This window comes from Vigna radiata, chromosome 7, assembly GCF_000741045.1.
Source record: "Vigna radiata var. radiata cultivar VC1973A chromosome 7, Vradiata_ver6, whole genome shotgun sequence".
In the NCBI taxonomy this organism is placed as follows: domain Eukaryota; kingdom Viridiplantae; phylum Streptophyta; class Magnoliopsida; order Fabales; family Fabaceae; genus Vigna; species Vigna radiata.
The window spans coordinates 510,154-529,030 of record NC_028357.1 but is presented as its reverse complement, the minus strand read 5'-3'; the positions used below and the strand labels follow the sequence as shown (position 1 = coordinate 529,030).

The window sequence follows — 18,877 nt, the reverse complement described above, 5'->3', positions numbered from 1 at the left end:
TTAATAATATTTTTATATTATTTATCTAATAAATTAAATATTTTATTCATGTTATTTGAGTCAAACATGTCGGTGAGTTAAAAAATAATATAATGTTAAAAATTATAGATATTATATGTAAAAAAAACACACACATATATAAACATTTTTCTAGAAATTTAGAACAAAATTTTACCATTTATTAAGTTATTTGAAAAGAAAAAAATATATTCAACAGCAGCAAGCATAAGATTGAATCAAATTTATTTAAGAAAGTATATCACAAGTTCAAATTTGAGTCAGGTAAATGCTCCATTAATGAGCCATGTAAATGCTCCATTAATGTAGAGATAGAAAGAGAAAAATGGTTAAGTGGGAAGGTGTAGGGTATTTTTGGAATAAAAAAAAATAGTAGAAAAGTGTAGAATATTTTTGAAATAAATTAATATAATAGGGAGGTACAAATCCCACTTAGGGAGGTGCAGAGAGCACACCCTTCGACAAATAAGGAAGGAAATTTCGCAATAGTTAAAATTTGTGATCCAAAAGTTATATACAATTAACGACTTATTTTTATAAACAGGCAAATATCTTTGATGATAAATTTTTAATTTCTATAATATGGAAGAGATAATACCCCCTTTATTTATTCTAAAGCATAAATAATTTTTTTCACAAAAAAACATTTATAATGGTTTTTTAATAAATCATGATACATATAAGAGGAAAAATTAATTACACACATTAAATTTGTCATAAGAAGATATAAAATATCTATATAAATATTATAAATGTTAAATTTTAAGTATTTCAATTAGATATAAGTTCTCTCCGTTTGATTATTATAAGTTAATTTATTTTATGATATTGTCTCCTTTCTCTTCCATAACGAGAGGATCACAATAATGTTTTTCTTTCTTCACAAACCTGACACTTAAGTTTTATGCATTATGTTTCTTTTCTTATTAGTTACTAAATCAACAACAATTTCTTATTATCTTGTCCCTGTGCTAAACTAACTAAAAAACCAATACAACTATGATACTCAATTTGTTAAGTATCAAATTACAAGTTGTTCAACTCTACGTTTAATTTTAGATAGGTGTTTGACATATTGTAATTTTACTTATCAATTTATCACATATGTTCTCATATATAAACAGTGAATATTTAGGATGATATATCTTTTATATTCAAAGTATGATGGTGTTATATCTTGTTATGAATGTTAGAAAAGTGATGCCTTCTCAAGTTAAGAGAGGGATGAATTGGATTTTGTTTAAAAATTTGTTCTTTTCAAAAGCTTTGCAAAATCTTTGGTTTTTTTGAAATTAATAAAACAATATGTGATGAATTAATAATTAAAAGAGAAAGGTAGACTCAAGCAATTTATACTAGTTTGGCCAAACCTACATCTAGTCTTCCTTCAACAATCCAAGTTGAAGGGATTCTCCGATAATGATAGAGTTACAAGAATACAAAGATATCCCCTCTCAATGTACTTCTCATCCCACTCAAAATCACTATAGTATAGAAGAGGTGAACAACCTTACACTCTTACCAAACAGAGAACAATCCCATCTCTGTTTACACCTTGAGAGCAATCTGAGTTCTCAATGAGAACAATCATAGTTCTCTTCCCTGGCAAAGCAGCACAGGAACACCATACACAGATTGCAAAATGTTGAAACTGATAGTCCAGGTACACTCCAGTAGTGTAGAATGAATCAGTACAATTCTAGCCCACGTTCTTGATATAATCTTGATGTATGAAACCTAAATTTGATCCTTGATTCTTCAAGGCAGTTCTTGGATACTCCTGTAGTCAAAACTTAATCAAAATGTTAGTTATGAAATTGATTGCAAAATGAATTAGTTTGAAACAACGCGCAAGACAGTTAATTAAAGGATTTTTTAATCTAGATGCATTTTAATCGATTACGAAATTAATGTAATTTGTTAAGCTTTTCCTTATGCTTTAACAAACTTGCCTCTGCTTTGATTTAACAAATTATACAGCGGATGCAATCGATTATACAATTCATACAAGCTAGTAAAAAATTTATTTAAAGCAGTTTATACTTTAAATGAAATTGATTTTGACAAGAGAAACATATTTAACCGATTATGCAACTTATGTAATCAGTTATGTTCAAAACTTAAGCAAATTTTCAAATCAACTTTCATTTAAACAGATCAATGCACTAATGAAACATGTATTGGCATAACGTGTTTTAATCGATTATACAACTAATCTAATCGGTTATTACAGAGTTATTTGGCCATGTTAAGCATATAAGTATATTCTAAAGAAATCTAATAGATTATATACAATGCTTAATCGATTATTTCTTCCAGAAATGAAATATTCAATCTGTTTATCCTCATGATTCATTTACAAACAATGAATGCTTATATCAAGCATCTTCAACACAAACACAATAATGGATAAAGCACTTGTTATGCCATTTATTGTGCAAGAAACCATAAAACCAGTTTTTTGTTCATCATAAAAAACATAGATATGAAGGGTAGATATGACTCTCCCTATCAACAATGAACTTACTTTAAAAATTAATTATGATCCTAATTTAATTATAATTCTCCAATAGTTAGATATGTGATTTGGTAATGCCATTTCATTGGAAACTTGATGTTATTGGTCAAACATCACCAACGTGTGACAAAAGGTTATGTTGAACATGCATATTTCATCTTTAATTATATATATATATATATATATATATATATATATATATATTATTTTCAAACATTTTTACGATAAATGCTTAAAAGTTTAGGAGGCATATGAACATATAGTAAAAGCAAGTGTTGATTATACAAATAACAACTCAATTTAATTTGTTCCAATCATAATTTGATTATAAAAAAATAACAACATAAAGTAATGAATTGATAAAGAACAATAATTAGACCAAATAGATGTCAAGAAAGAACATTTGTTAAGAAATACAAAACAAAAAGTTAAATTGTGCACTAGTAAAAATATGACTTTTAACTCGTCTATTAGACTTTGGTTTTGATGAAAATGAAGCATAAAAAGACATAGTAGCATTTTTCAAATTTTACAAACATATACGCCTTGGTTAGAAAAAACCCAATGTCATATTCTCCTTTTAGCTTCTATTAAAAAAGGCCGAAGCCTAAAGGTGGGTGACATAAATACAAATTTAAACTTTTCAACTCAATACACACTAATCAAGACCTATGACTTCGGTTCTCCTAAGAACTGATGTCATAGGATCCTGACATTGCCCCCTACAGAGTGATATGTCAAACTTTTTAGATTATGAACAGGTCTATGGCTTCGATTCTTTGTAGAACTACTGCCATATGGTTTTGACTTTGCACCTTGTAGAATGAACTTTAGACTGCTCAAATTTTGAAGCACTCATATGGCCCTCAATTTTTTAGAGAATTGGTGCCATAACCCCCTTTTTCTTTGGTTTTACGAAGAACCGAGGCCAAAGGTGTAAGCCAAAAGTCAGAAATGGCTTCAAAACTTTTATTTTTAAATATTTGATGCTTTTGGCATCGGCTCTTAGTAAAACCAAGTCCATAGTGACAAAAACCCTCTAAGCAAAGGTTGTCTAAGCTAGAAGAGAAGCTAAGGGCTTTGGTCCCTTAGGTGAGTGCTTAAAAAAATATGGTGGGGAAGGACCAAGAAATGCGAAAGCTATGAAGGTTATGGAGAAAGGCTCACGGCCTAGGATTGTTGTGTGGTGGTGATGTGGTGTTTGAAGGCTCAAAGAGAGATTAAACCAAATCTAAGAGGAATGTGACTAGAGGGGCCTCATGGGTTGCTCTAGTCTTCATCTTAAGAAGAGTTGTATGGACACAAATGGATAACATAACATCAGTCAACATCAAATATGAATACAAGAGAGGAGACACCTCTATTTTTAAGCTATGGGTGTCTCCTAAAAACCTTAAAAGAATAAACTTAGCATGCCTACCGTACCTTGCAATCCTTGGCCAAAAATGAGGCCCTCTAAGGAATGCACAAGTGTCCACAAGTCCTCTCCAATGAGTGAAGGACATGTGGCCACCTTATAAAACAAAATCCTCTCCATTCCTAGAGTGCCATGTGACCGTTATTTAAGAAAATTCTTCTCCAATGGAAGCATGACAAATGACACGTACTTTCCACATGGTTTAGATGTCCAGCTAAGGAAAAACCCTACACTAATTAGGCCTTAATACAAGCCTTAAACAATCCTACCTACATGGCCTCAAGAAAACTACTATACTTGCCCGAAATACATGGCTTGAAGAAACTTACACTACTCTTCAACCTCCATGATGGCCTATGGGAAAGAGCTTTGCTTCACCTTGCATAGATGACTTTAGCTTCTTCTTGAAAGTGCTTAGGCCATAGCTAGGGTTATGCCATCATTTCCTCCCTCTTCAAAAGGATTTGTCCTAAAATCTTAAAATTGTTATGAGAACATCCTTTTAGGGATAATTGGATTTCTCCCCCGGGGTCAAATACCCTTCTATAAAAAACAAGAGACAAGGTAAATGTTATTAGAATAATCATCCAAAGCATATAGCTCCCGAGGAAAATACTCCTTTGATCAAATGAATGATCAAGGTAATGGAATTTAGGAGCATTTCCTTTTAATCTCTTATTTGCCTTGTGTTGAATGTATGTGTTTTTGAAATGACTTCCCATTTCAACACAAGGTTTTATTTGGTATTGTCTTTTCATGCTTCTTGGGGAAGATGGTAAGAAGACCTCTTTTGTTTTTGTACATATGCCTTTAGCCCTTAACATACTGACTATTTTGTTCTGGCACTCTTTAGACTTATATTTTTCTTGGCACTTAAAACATTGATTGTTGGAAGTGTCTTTATTTTTGTTTTTATATTTTTCTTTTTCATATTTTCTTCTCATTTGTTCTTGATCCTCTTCCAATTGAGAAGGTGTTAGAGGATGAAGTACAAAATTTCTTTTATTATGAGTGATAATTATTTCATTGGTATAGTTATTATGTAAGGATTATTTATCAAATAACATAGGCCTTCCCAACAATATATGATAAGCATCCATAGGTACTATGTCACATAGCATATTATCCTCATAATTGCCTATTATAGCTTAACAATCATTTGTTGATTAACTATTATTTCCTCATTATCATTAATCCATTGAAGTTGGTAAGGTTGAGGATGAGGTAACATAGTTAATGTCGATTTATCAACCAACCCAATGCTACAACAATTGCAACGCAATTCACTATCCACCATCAGAGAACATGTGTTTTCTAAAATTTTACATCTTGTCTGAATGATGTTTTCTTTTTATGTTAGTTCTTGAGAACTAGGTTAATTGCGGAGAGCTCTTCCTATCATAAGAAGTTCTCCTTCACAAGGATGGACATCTTCTCCCTTGGATGTGTAATACCCCGATTTTCAAGATGTTACAGGGTAAAAATTTTTCACAAAATATTTTGATAGAAAAATTCTTTAAGACAATCAAACTATATTTGATTAAAACGCATAAGCAAATCATAATTATAAACGTTATCTGAAATTCTAGAATATCGTTTTACATAAAAATACCAAAATTTTTGAACATAATAAGTAATCAACCCCGATATAGAGATCCCAACTCTCGTCAGCTACTTCGATCCATCCTTTATCTGCAATATCATGTACTCCCGTAGAGGTACAATCATCGTAGGTGGAAACCACAACCACAACATGCAAGGGTGAGCAACCAGAAATATCATAACACACAATAGAAATAATCATATTAACCACAAAGTATATAACCATACAACATATTTCATCACAACATTAACATCACAGTCAATCCATTCATGATCCAATATCGTTTCCTTCTACTGTGTCGTCATAACCTGTTCCGCAAAATAGGGCAATTTGAGTCATCTTCCATCGCAACATCCGACCTATCTCCCTAACTTCTCAAGAAATTATGACTAAAAAATTCGGTTAGGCGCACCCACTGAGTACTATACTCAATACAAGTTGAAGTCATTTGGGCGAGACATCCACATCCCTTCGCAGAGGAAAGTGACACTTGAATCACTATCTCTAAACGAGAGTCTCACACATTATTACCGTACCGCAGTACGAAAAGTTCATCCATGACCGACCACAGTACAAGGAAATAACATAGTTTCTATTTACATCACAATTCCATACACATTCACAATAACATTGCTCACCAATCACAAGGCCGATAATAAAATCTCATTACATTCCACCTTTAATCTCAATAATATGCGTTAACTCACAATCACAAATCAATACACATTTTCAATAATATGTATTACACAACCAATCATCAGTTTAAACACAATTCTCATCATGTTACATGCATAGTCTCAATAATATACATTTCTCACCAGTCACAAGATTTATGACACCATCTCCTTACCTTTCATAAGTGTTGTCAACATAATATTTATCCAAAATTTTCAAAGTTCTAAAACTCAAAATAATTATTCAATTAAAATAATCAAATGAAATTATTCAACTAATAACCTGCTACACGCTCACGATTTTCTCCAAAAGATTTATCTATAAATAAATCAGTATCCACATCATACTAATAACATGTTAATTTGATAACAACGGTCGCATCACCACTTAAATACATAATAACAATAATAATGTTTCCAACCTATCAAACCCGGTACACTTACACTCTGATACTCACATCGTACTTAGAATTACCGAAAAATATTTTATCTACACATTTTATTTCACTTTCCAATAATTTCACTATGTATATTAACTTCATCTAAACCAGAGAGTTCAGTTTCGAAAATAATCCACCAAAAATAAACAAGATGTGAGGACTCCATACCTTTCTATTAAACCTCTTTTCTCTCTTCTAAAATTCCATGGGTCCCACCACCACTTATTAATTTTCCAAATACAATGTTTCTCTCTCACTATGATTCCTTTCACAAAACCAACTATATATATATATATATATATATATATATATATATATATATATATATATATATATCATACGTACTATATATTTTTATTATTTTAATATAACATATGTATGTTTTCTTATATCCATACTATATTAATAATATAATAATTTATGTATAATATTCCCTACACCCCAAATCATTAAAATCTTACCAATATTAAAGTATTTAAAATTATTTTATACAACACTAAAGTTACTTTTCTATTGCAACCTTCTTTTCTTTCAAGCCAAACCTAAGAGCAACTCTCCTTCATCTCTACCAAGTTTCTTATGTTAAAACCCATCCTACTCTTAACCTTTCTCATTCTCGCAAATCTCCCATGCCTCACGCCTAACACCAAAATTGTAAATATGAAAAAATGTAACTTTAGTATAACAGAAAGAATTGTCTAACCAATTACATTATTTAACTAATCAATTAACATGCGTCTGCACTGATATATCTATAAATAGATGCATTTCTCTTTGAATTCAACAAATTTGATGATTCATAACTTTCATACCTGACTGGTTTGTTGAGCTTTTATTACAGGAGCACTAGGATTATCAAATTTGGAAGAAATTCTCAAAGATTCTTGGAGAATTCAATTGTTGTCATAGACTGATCGTATTTGCACAAGTGAGGTGTACTTTTTTGAAGATCAGATTCGTTTGCAATCAAGAGTGATTGTGGTTCCTTGTTGTTGTTGGCCAACAAGAAGGACTTAGGAGTTCTTATGACTTAGATTGGGGTATCTCTAAGGGTTGACATAAAGAGGTTGTTCTTTCGGGTGTATTTGCTATAAGTGATTTGGAGTTGTAAGGAGAGTACATTGAGAAGGTTATCTTTGTATCTTGCTTGTAAGAACTCAATCATTATAGTGGAGTCCTTTCAATCTAAGGTTGATTGAAAGAAGACTGGATGTAGGCAGGTTGGCCGAATCAGTATAAATCGTTGTGTGATTCTTTCTTTCCTTTCACTTTTCTATTGCTATTCATTCTTTATTGATTGCATTCCAAGAAATATCAAAAGATTACAAAAGGATTTTAAGAGAACTTATTTTTATAAGGGAAACCAATTCACCCTCCTCTTGGTTGAGAAACTTGGCTTATGTTTTTCTACAATTGGCACCAAAGCTGGTGATGAGTCAATATTTTCTCGACTTCACTTAGCTTATTGTGCTAGATTTAATTAGAGAATTGTGCTTGAATGTCCATTATTTCACCATTTTTCCTGATTATGCTTAATTTGATTAAAAAATTTTATTTTAATTAATTTGAATTATTTGAGGCTAATTATTTGCATTATTAATTGTAAGGAAATTGTTAGATAATATTTTGGGACTTAAAAAGAAATGCCACATTTTATTTTAAGCTAAAATGAGAGAGAAGGTGTGGACCTCATTTTTTTTTGGGGGTGCACATGGAGGAGCTCTTCCCCCTGTACCTCCATATTATCATCCTGCACCTCCAAAATCACTTTAATAACCTTTTTACAATCTGCAAAAGTTGTGCACAATTAAGAGAATCTTTGATTGAATATGTTTAATATATTGAAACCAAAACCCTGCACCCCCAAGAATAACTTCTCTCTCGCGCCTTCATAAAGAAACTTTGTTTATCATTCGAACCCTTCCTCGCCGTGAGTTATCCTCCTCCATGATTTGCATTTAATCGTGGAACTCTCTTGTGGCCTCCACTGTGAACACGGTGTCTGCATTTTGAAGTCCCTTGTCATCTCTATAGGTCAAGGTCATCTGTCCCAGCGTTTGTGGTTGTCATCGTCACCTTCATTGGTGTGGTGGTGTCCGGACATTCTCTCCACAACTTTTTTATGCAGGTTGGTATTTCTTTCTCTCCTCCTATCTTCCAATCTTGTTGCATGTATATATAAATTGCAGTAGAAATTAGATTAAAACAGTAGAAATATATTGAATCGCTGTTACTGGTTGCATTTGTGATTTAATGGCATGAATCAAAAGGTTTTACGCTTAGGGTTTTTCCGGCGTTCGAAAACCATTTACGGTGTCACCGAATTTCCAAAACCGCAGAAGCCACAAAAGATGTTATTAAATGAAAAATAAAATGATAAAATTGGAGAGGCAAAAAGAAAGAGATGAGTTACAGGAAGGAATACTCTTTTCGAAAACCGTTTACTGTGTCACCTAATATCCAAAGCCGCATAAGACAATGTCGTATTTGGAGATGAGCATGTTTTTTGTTTCACTTATTTTAATATTAATTTTAATTTTAACTTCTTTAATTTTTAAGTTTTATTATGTATTTATATATTGTGATATTTTAAAATATGTTTGAAATAAATAAATTGATATATATGTATTCGTATTTATTTAATTATTATATATTATGTAATTATTTTAGTTTTGTTGAATTCATTATTTTTAATTTGTAATTTGTATAATATTTAAAAATAATTTACGTTTTGTTTATTTATTTACTTATTTAAAGTTGTTAAAACTTTTTTCTTTGTTTGTTATTTATATATTTTATTAATTTTATTAATTATTGGTTTTATTGGTTTTGTTGATTTTATTAATTATTTATTAATTAATGATTTTATTTTTTATTTTTAATATGTTGAAATGAATAATTTGTTATATATTTATTTGTATGTATTTAAATATTATATATTATGTAACTTTTTATTTGAACTTTTTTATTTTGAATTTGTAATATGTTTTATAATTGTTATTTATTTACGTATTATATATTTTGTAATTATTTAAAGTTTTTAAAAGTCATATTTTTTTTATTTATTTGTTTATTTATTTTTGAATTTGTAATGTTTTATTCTATTTATTATTAATACAAATATGATATATTATATAATTATATTTATTTTTTGTTGAGTATTTGGTTTTTCTTTTTTTTTTAATTTGTAATGGTTTTTTAGAATTGATAATTATTTAAATATTTATTATTATGTAATAATTTCTTTATTTATAATATTGTATTTGTTTGTTATGGAATCTATAATATTTTTATTGATTTTTTATTTTAATATTAATTTATAATTAATTTTTTATACTTTTGTCATATAATTTATTATTAATATATTTGGTTAATAGAGATTATTAGAATTAGAGGTGCATCATCGTATCATGGTGAGACTTCTTCTTCGTATGGTGAGTTTTCATCTTTGTCACATCCTGAAAGGAGAAGACCTACGACATCTGCTCGTAGAAGACGCGTTCAAGACGAGGGTATTCAGCACGAGTATGACCAGGGTATTCAACACGGGTATGACGAGGGTATTCAGCACTGGTATGACGAGGGTATTCAGCACAACTATGTTGAGGATGATTATGTTGAGCAGGAGGATGTTTGTGAAGAACAAGATGAAGAATGTGGATTCCCAGGTGGTCCACAGGACACCAACTTGCTTACTCACTACACCGATCATGTTGCATTTGCCATATGGCAAGGTCGGATCAGTACAAATCCTAAATAATTATTTTTCCTTAGTCCGTTAATTTTTTTTTTTGTTATATAATTTTGTGTTGTTTTGTAGGATCGACAAGAGATGAAGGTCATCTCCCATGGTAAAAAACTTAAACACTTTGGAATGTATCATGAGGCTATTGAGCCTTTTATCACCATGTCGGGCTTCAGGTCATTAGTGAACTTATCATATGAGTATGTCGATCATGGATTGATCGTGGCCCTTGTGGAGAGGTGGCATTTGGAGACAAATAGTTTCCACCTCCTGGTAGGTGAGATGTCAGTTACACTAGATGACGTCCACAATCTCCTCCACCTACCTATTACGGGTCAGTTTTGTGAGGTCGATGACTTAGAGTATGAGGAGGCTCGATATTATGGATTTGTTGGGTGTAGACCGCACCAAAGCTACGACAGAGATGACTCGCACACGTGGTCCAAAATTCAGGCTAAGCTGGTTGAGGGACGTCTACCAGGAGTGTTGTGACCAGGAGATTTGGGAGTGCGCTGCTCGTGCCTACTTGTTGCATCTGGTTGGATGCACAATATTTACAAATAAGAGTGACACTCTCATTAGAGTATCATACATGTTTCTCTTTAGAGACTTGACTGCTTGTGGAGATATCCTGGGGAGTAGCGGCACTAGCTCATACATACAAGCATCTTGGAGATGCTAGCTTTAGTGATGTCAGACAATTAGCTGGATATTCCACTCTTCTATAGGTAGAACTTAGTTATGCAAATTTGTTTTCATATCTTATGAGAATGTTAGGAATGTATAACACAATTTGAGTAATATTTTTGTAGAGTTGGATATATGAGCACTTTCCTATAATAGGAAGGAAGCAAGTGTCGAGGAGGTACAACAAAATTGATTATCGTGCTGCAAGGTTCGTACCTCCTAGGCAGGGTTGGAGTCTGAAAGAGGGGCAGGCATATCTAGATAGACTCACTTATGATGTGATCATTTGGTGTCCATTCATTGCACACAAGCATATTTGCCCATTCGTGGCCATATGCATGTTTTCCGATTAGATCTGACTAGAAAACATGGTTCACCGATATCTGCCTGAACGTGTTTTGAGGCAATTTGGTTTTCAGCAGAGCATACCACGTAGCCTTGAGACTCTTCCGATGCTAGAAATTCCTAGTATTGATCACTGTTGGTTGCGGTATGTTGAGCATGATATTACTAACGTCATTCCAGCCCTTGAGGATGATCCATCTACGTGTGTGTTGGGAAACCTTTAGTGGTATAGGAGGGTATCCCATCCGTACATCTTTCCAGTCCCTGACGAGGACCGCCCCAGTCTTGCCCCGCTCCTGAGGCGACACATCCCCATGAGGTCCCGCAGCTAGTTCATCGTAGGTCGCCCGATCCCGGATGGTTGATATGTAATGAAACTAAACTTTTCTGCATTACAAGATACTCTTAATCATGGTTTACTTATGTTTAAACTTATCGTAATTTTAGGGTTCTATGAGACATGTCATCAGGATCCTACAGAGCATAATATCGTGTAGAGACGTGACAGAGGGTACTATAGCGTGGCATCGTACTAATGAGGCCCTCCAGGTTGCCCGTAGGTCGGTTGACGAGCATACAACAAACAGTAGCAATAGAGGCGGTCGTAATGTGCGAGGACAAGCATCTTTTTCTTGACACGACTTACATGTTATATGTTTTTAGTTTGTAATGGAAATTTATGTCAGTTTTTTTGTGAACTTTGAGTATTTATAATTTATTTAGACATAATTCTTGTATATATATATATATATATATATATATATATATATATATAATTTATAAATTGTTTTATAGTTTGAGCATTCATCATTTATGATGCAAAATTTCAGTATTAGATAAGGATACATGATGTTAATAATTGACTTAATATGAAGGAGATATGAAAGAATGATTATAAACACCTTACAATTAAAAAATTAAATTAATACATGACAAACCTTTTTTCAGTCATCTTCCAGATCTATATAAGTCGTACTAACTCCCATTAACTCCATAAATGATTGCATGTTATGTGTGTAAAATGAAGACCAAGCTCGAGGCTCTCGATGGGTAGAGGAAATAATGTCCACCATGCGTAATGGACAACCATCTTGTAAGTGAACCTGCAAAGCTAATATTAGTAAATGAATTCTAATTAATAATGGGAGAAAAGAATTGAAACTTTACCTGTACGAAATGACATCTATTAACGAATTCAATGCATATTAACCGATGTTCTGTCATATCAGTAGGCGGTTTACTGCGTAGTGAGAATATGGTGAAACTTTGTCCATATGATAAACATACTAAGATGACATTATATCGATTTGCAATGGCATAACCAATGTCTGGTATGATCATCCACTTCATAGCATTAACCTGTAATGCATCCAGATAAGTATTTATGAAAAGAAATACATAACATATCTTTAATAGGATTATGAGTTAAGAAGGAGATACCTGTGACCGATCATGTACAATCAAGGACTGTTGTAGTTCTTCTAATCGATCGTAGCTTCCCACTAAAGTTGTATATTCATCACGCCACTAAGTAAGTTCTTCAAGGAGGTCATGTCGGATAATGGGCCATGCCTCTTGACCTAGGCCTAATAAAGCAGCAATGCATCGATAACTGCAATGACCATCAGCTACAACATCAATAACATTGACAATATATGGATGGATAATGGGATAAAACTGATTTAACATCGGTATTAGCTTTCTTGAAACTTGTTTGGCTTTCGATTTAACTTGTGATCTCTGATGAAGGCTCTTTCCTCGAATGCAAATTATCAACGTGCTCAAAATATGACTGGTCACGTTTCGTAGACCTCTCATGACGTGAAACTTTAGTCTTATGTGCACCTTTTGCTTTAATTTTATGCAAAGGAGGTATCATAAATGTCATTTCTGGACAAGCAATTTCGACTAGTTTCTACTTGATGTTGATCTTTTCTCCGATGTCAACCTTGTTGAGTCGTTCTTAAACCATATTAAGTTCATGGACAATGATAAACCTCAATCGGGTCCACATAACATGAATTTCTCCCAGAGGAATTATGCCAGGTGAATATCGTGCTAATTGACATGCACATGGTAGCCCGTAAGTTGATCTAAAAATGCATCCACAACGACCGCTATCCAAACCGATTTGATTTACTCGCTCAACTTCATCGACAATAAGTCCTAGAGCATATCATGAAACATATCCAACAAGTCTTCTATATCTGAAACCTTTATATTGATCACTGATGAGGTTAAGACTTTTTTCAAATGATGCCTTTATTTTGTTATGTTGTAGGACAATGACGTCATGCATAGCATCCCAACATGAGCATAGGTCTCCCATACTGGACCCCAATAATCTCTTGAGGCTTCAGTGCACAGACTCAACCCTATCACAAAACACATTAAGAGTATCAGGAGAAATATAACATAAATAAGGAAAAATATAAAGAATAACACTTACCTGTTTGTTGTAGTGTTGCCTAGATGCATCACTCTGTTAGTCCACGCCTTAACGAAGTATGTCTTGCATGGAATGATCCAAGTATGGTTCACATATTCAAAGAATAGAGGCCATGCAGCAGAGGCATACTGAAGACGATCAACATAAGCTCCAAACATGGAATGATCATCACAATCCATCACATTTTGCCACACTTCTAACAAGACATCCCATGCATCAACATCAACCACTAACATCTTACATTTCGCTTTAACATTTTTCATAATGTGAAAGGTACAAAGCATCTGATGTGTCTCAGGAAATACATTGGCAATGACGTTCATCAAAGCAAGGTCATTATCAGTGACAACAACGTGTGGACCGCCCTCTCATGTTATAAATAATCCTTTGAACTTTTCCAATGCCCAAGTGAAAAAATTTTGGCGTTCACTTGAAAGCAATGCAAAGGCGGCTGTGAATGTCAAACCAGTTGATGTGACCCCAACTATTTCAAGCAAGGGAAGACGATATTTGTTTGTCTTGTACGTGGTATCCATAAAAAAACAATGTTAAACGAATTCAATAAGTGCACTGAATCGGGATGTGTCCAAAACAGGTCACTAACCATGTCAGAATCGTTCAAAGATCTACTCCATTGGATATATTTATCTCTATCTAACATCATCATCAATTGTTGCATTTCAGTTCTCGACCCTCTCAAAGATCGTTTGTATGTGTATCTTGCGATATATATTTGCTTTATACTTGTGACATTTTTTAGAGTCAAAAGAATATTTGAGGGTTTTATTTGACTCTTACTCATGTCAACAAGAATTGAGTGTTCTTCAGCATTTAACCTACCAGCGAAAGGATGACCAACCAAACTCTGTGCTAATTCATGGTTGTGATAGCCGCACATAACAATTAAGACCCAACCCTCCCCTTTAGGTTTACCCCTCAACCTAAATGGACACTCACATTTTCTTATGCCAGACTCACTGGGCTGAACATCTACTTTACACTTCCTATATTTTCCACTCAGGGCGGTGCTCTGGCCGATTGAACTACAATCCCAGGAAAAGAAATAAGGTATAAAGCCTCAAAATTATTCTATATTCTATTTCTCTTCATTATTCATATTTGATGTCCTAGGACATAGATATTCTATATACCCATTATGAATCGCCCGCCAAAGTCTTCCTACTTCTCCAATGTTCCAATCAGATCCGAAGAGAAATCAATCAAAAGTCAGTGGACCTGAATTGAATCATGACTATATAAGCTATTCTGATATTCAGATTCGATATAGATGAAATCGTGGAAGCGGACCTTTTATCTTTCACAGCTTAACAAAACAAAAGTCGTTCTTCCAACTTCACCTGTTGTTGTGTCAGATCTTATAATGACAATAACAAATCCAAGGTGAAATGCAATCTTTCGAGTCCAATCAATTAAGTCGTCACGTGAGGGAAATATTTGATCAGTAGAAAAATTATTTCTATAATCACCATCACCCACTTCATTTACAAAAGAACAAAAGTCGAACACGAAAATCGAATTTATTTAAGAATCAACTGATTCAAATAGATAATTATCCATCTTATAATATTAAATAAAACCTACAATATACATTAACATATTATAATTTAACTACTAAAAAAACAACTTAACATATTAAACTTTATATAATAAATAAAAAACATATATCATAAACATTACAACATAAATTAAAAATTAAATAAGAAAAAAAATTAATGTCAACGATATTAAAATTACAAAAGTTTAACGGTATAAAACATTAATACAAAATACTTAATATCAATGATATAAAACATTAATATATTATAAATTAAATAAAAAAATACTTAAAACATATTTATCATAAAAAATTTATATATGATTAAAAGTAAAAGAACAACTATTAAATATATAAAACATATATTAAAACACTTATATTAAACATACATAATCGTATGTCGAAGTGCACTAAACTTAAAGTTTTCACACTTAATTTCGACTTGCGCGATTCTTGAATTGACATTTGAACACAGCAAGTCTTAACTAAATTTCAAAGTTCGGTTAAGGTTTTTAACTTTTATTTTTACATTCAACGTATTTAATTATTGTAAAAAATATATAAGTCTAAAATTAATAAAACATAACAAATATTATAAAAACAACAAATAAAAAATCATGTACGAAACATAAAAACCAATTAAATATAAACATAATAAGGAGATAACCGAAGTTTGAACTGCGCAGAATCATTAGCCGAATATAGAAGTTCGGTTATAATGTTATCGACGTTCGAACGTCGGTTTTAAGGCCATCGTAATTTGAACTACGACAGTTCTTATTCGGTGTTCGAACATTGGTGACATTATAATCGAACTTCGATATTCAGTTAAAATTTCTAACCTATAACTTACCTCTTGCAGCGTACAACACCACACACCGTCACGACAGACACCACTACGGGATCACCACGAATAGCACCGGGACCAACACCCCCAACAACCAGCTACCGACACCACAACAATACAACGACAGACAACAAAAAACCAAAGAAAAATGTAACAAAATAATGAGTATGTTTTAGCGTGTTTCGAAAATGTGGGGGTGCAGGTATACATACTAAATTATTCCAATTGGTTGGTAAAAAAAGCAAGTAATCATTAATATCATCGTTAATGTTACTCAACCGTGTGTAGATGAATGGGTATTAAAATAATTTTGGAGGTGCAAGATGACAATATGGAGGTGCAGAGGGAAGACCTCCACATGGAGATGGGCTACAATAAATGACACAATGAATTAAATGAAGATGCACAAGCTGCTGCTGGCACAAGGTTTTATTTTCTTTGGTTTGCAATTGGAATTAGTCACGACTGGAAGGAAGATGCACAAGGAACAAGCTTGTAATTACATTTGAGGCATAAGGTTGTCATGGCCCACAAGCTTGTAAGGAGGTGCAGTTGGACTTCACACCCCATAGGTGATTAAACGTTGCAGCAAAGGGGCCCATGAGCAACATTGACGCGTAGCAGCTTGGACATTCTCGGCTTGCACACGTACTTGACAATTATTGGAGAGGTGCAGCCCATATGCATGTGAAGGAGGGCTTGAAGTTGCAGCAGTCTAGCAACTCCACACCAAAGGTTGTAGCCCACATGGTGCAGCACATTCATAGCATCTAAGCGATCAACAGCAAAAAGAAGTAACTTTAAGCCCATGAGCACATTGGAGCAAACACCTCACGGGATGGAATATGGAACTGGTGCAGCCCATGAGCACATTGGCATGTCCAACTGAACGCGTTGGATAAAAAAGGCAACACACACTCATTCAAGCTTGGAGAGTCCAACACGACCGTGAGCAATTTGTTTGGAAACGTTCAGCTGCTTAAGGAGATCATGGTCATGACCCGACAAAATATTTTGGAGTTGCACACAGTAACCAGCTCCATCAGCGTCCAGCAGCCTTGGTCCAGCGAGCTTGGTGGTGAACGTCCAATTGTTTGGAGAGATGACCTTGCTTAATTCAATTTAAGTTTCCAGTCGCCACTGTCTTAAGGGTAGAGCTTTCGGGAATGTTGTACAAAGAGCAGATAGAATTTTCTTTCCCAACTTTCTTTGATTGAGGATGGAATGGAGGGACATGGGTTAGGTCTAGAGGCGCTGACTTCATTTGTATTCGATGCATTTATTTCATTTTAGAAAAGCACACAACTGCATTTACTGGTTTCTTTGAATGGATTCAGTATTTTCTTTGCATTGAAGTTTTGTATTTCCAGCAATGTCATTGAAGAAATTTGGCCAACATTGTTAAGGGCATTCATTGATTTTATTTTAAATTAAAAGCATTCATTTCAGCTTGGTAGGAGGTACAACATGCGTGATTTATTTAGGAGAGGAGATTTATTTTCTTTAGGAGATTTAGGAATTCATTTTGCTGAAGGGATGGAGTAGTGACTCAACTTTAGGGATATTTATTTAGCTCTTAGTGGAATGCTCAACGGTGATTTTAATTTTGGAGAAAAAACACTCATTTTTCATTTAGAAAACCACACAATTACAATTTAGTTTACTATTAATGAATATATTGTCTTTTGCTTTTTTTCATTTTCCATGATGAATTACCATTTCATTTCTTTAGCTTACATGTTGCATTTTCATTTTATTTTACTGTTCACACATTACTAAAGCCTATAATCACCACTCTTTAGTATGATTCTTCACTAACTGCATGAATGGATCACCTACATTAATATCAAGACTATATATCCAACTGTAATCCTAGATCTATTCGTGACATCTAGAAGCACATAGGAAAATTGATTGGACCACAACTTGAGACTAGTTCCCACTAGATCTTAAGCTACTAAGGTGAGATGAGTGATCAGTTCATCCAACATTAAGCATAAATCAACTAACAAACTTGTAATCAAAAGCAAGCATTCATAAATAAAAGATAATACTGAATACAAGAGAGTTCAAAATAGTTGCATCTCACTCCAGCACATGGGAGATTTAACTCTCATAAATGGTAGGAAGAATTTACAACAAGTAAGAAACTCCATCTCCTAATCGTGTAAAGATCTTCTATTAAATACAAAGGAAGTGAGTGAGGTGACTCGTTAGATTCTCTCTCTAAGTCCCTCTAGAAGTTCTCCAAAGTAAAAATAAGTCCTTTTATATATACTATGACACCTTGGCCAAGCGGTGGTTCATGGCTTCAACCGTGAGGTTTCCTCCCTAGGTAAGTTTCCTTTAAGGCTTAAGTTGTGTGTTCCAATGCTAGATCCTCCTAAGATTACTTCATGATGAATGATTCTCCATGGCTTGAGCCTTAGGTTAAGGCTTGAGGAAACATTCCATGATGGTTTTTCTCCGTACAGCTTTGTTGGTACCAGGGGGTATGGTTCTAAGATAGAGTATAGCGCAGCGGAATTAAACTTAGAGTAAGTAGAAAGCGTGTTCGGTCACAAAAATAGTTCCTTTAT

At 33.3% G+C, this 18,877-nt stretch overlaps 1 pseudogene; it reads right to left on the bottom strand.

Moving 5' to 3' along the window:
• Window positions 1-14,255: 14,255 nt before the first annotated feature.
• Window positions 14,256-17,108, bottom strand: LOC111242109 (annotated as a pseudogene).
• Between the last annotated feature and the right edge of the window lie 1,769 nt (window positions 17,109-18,877).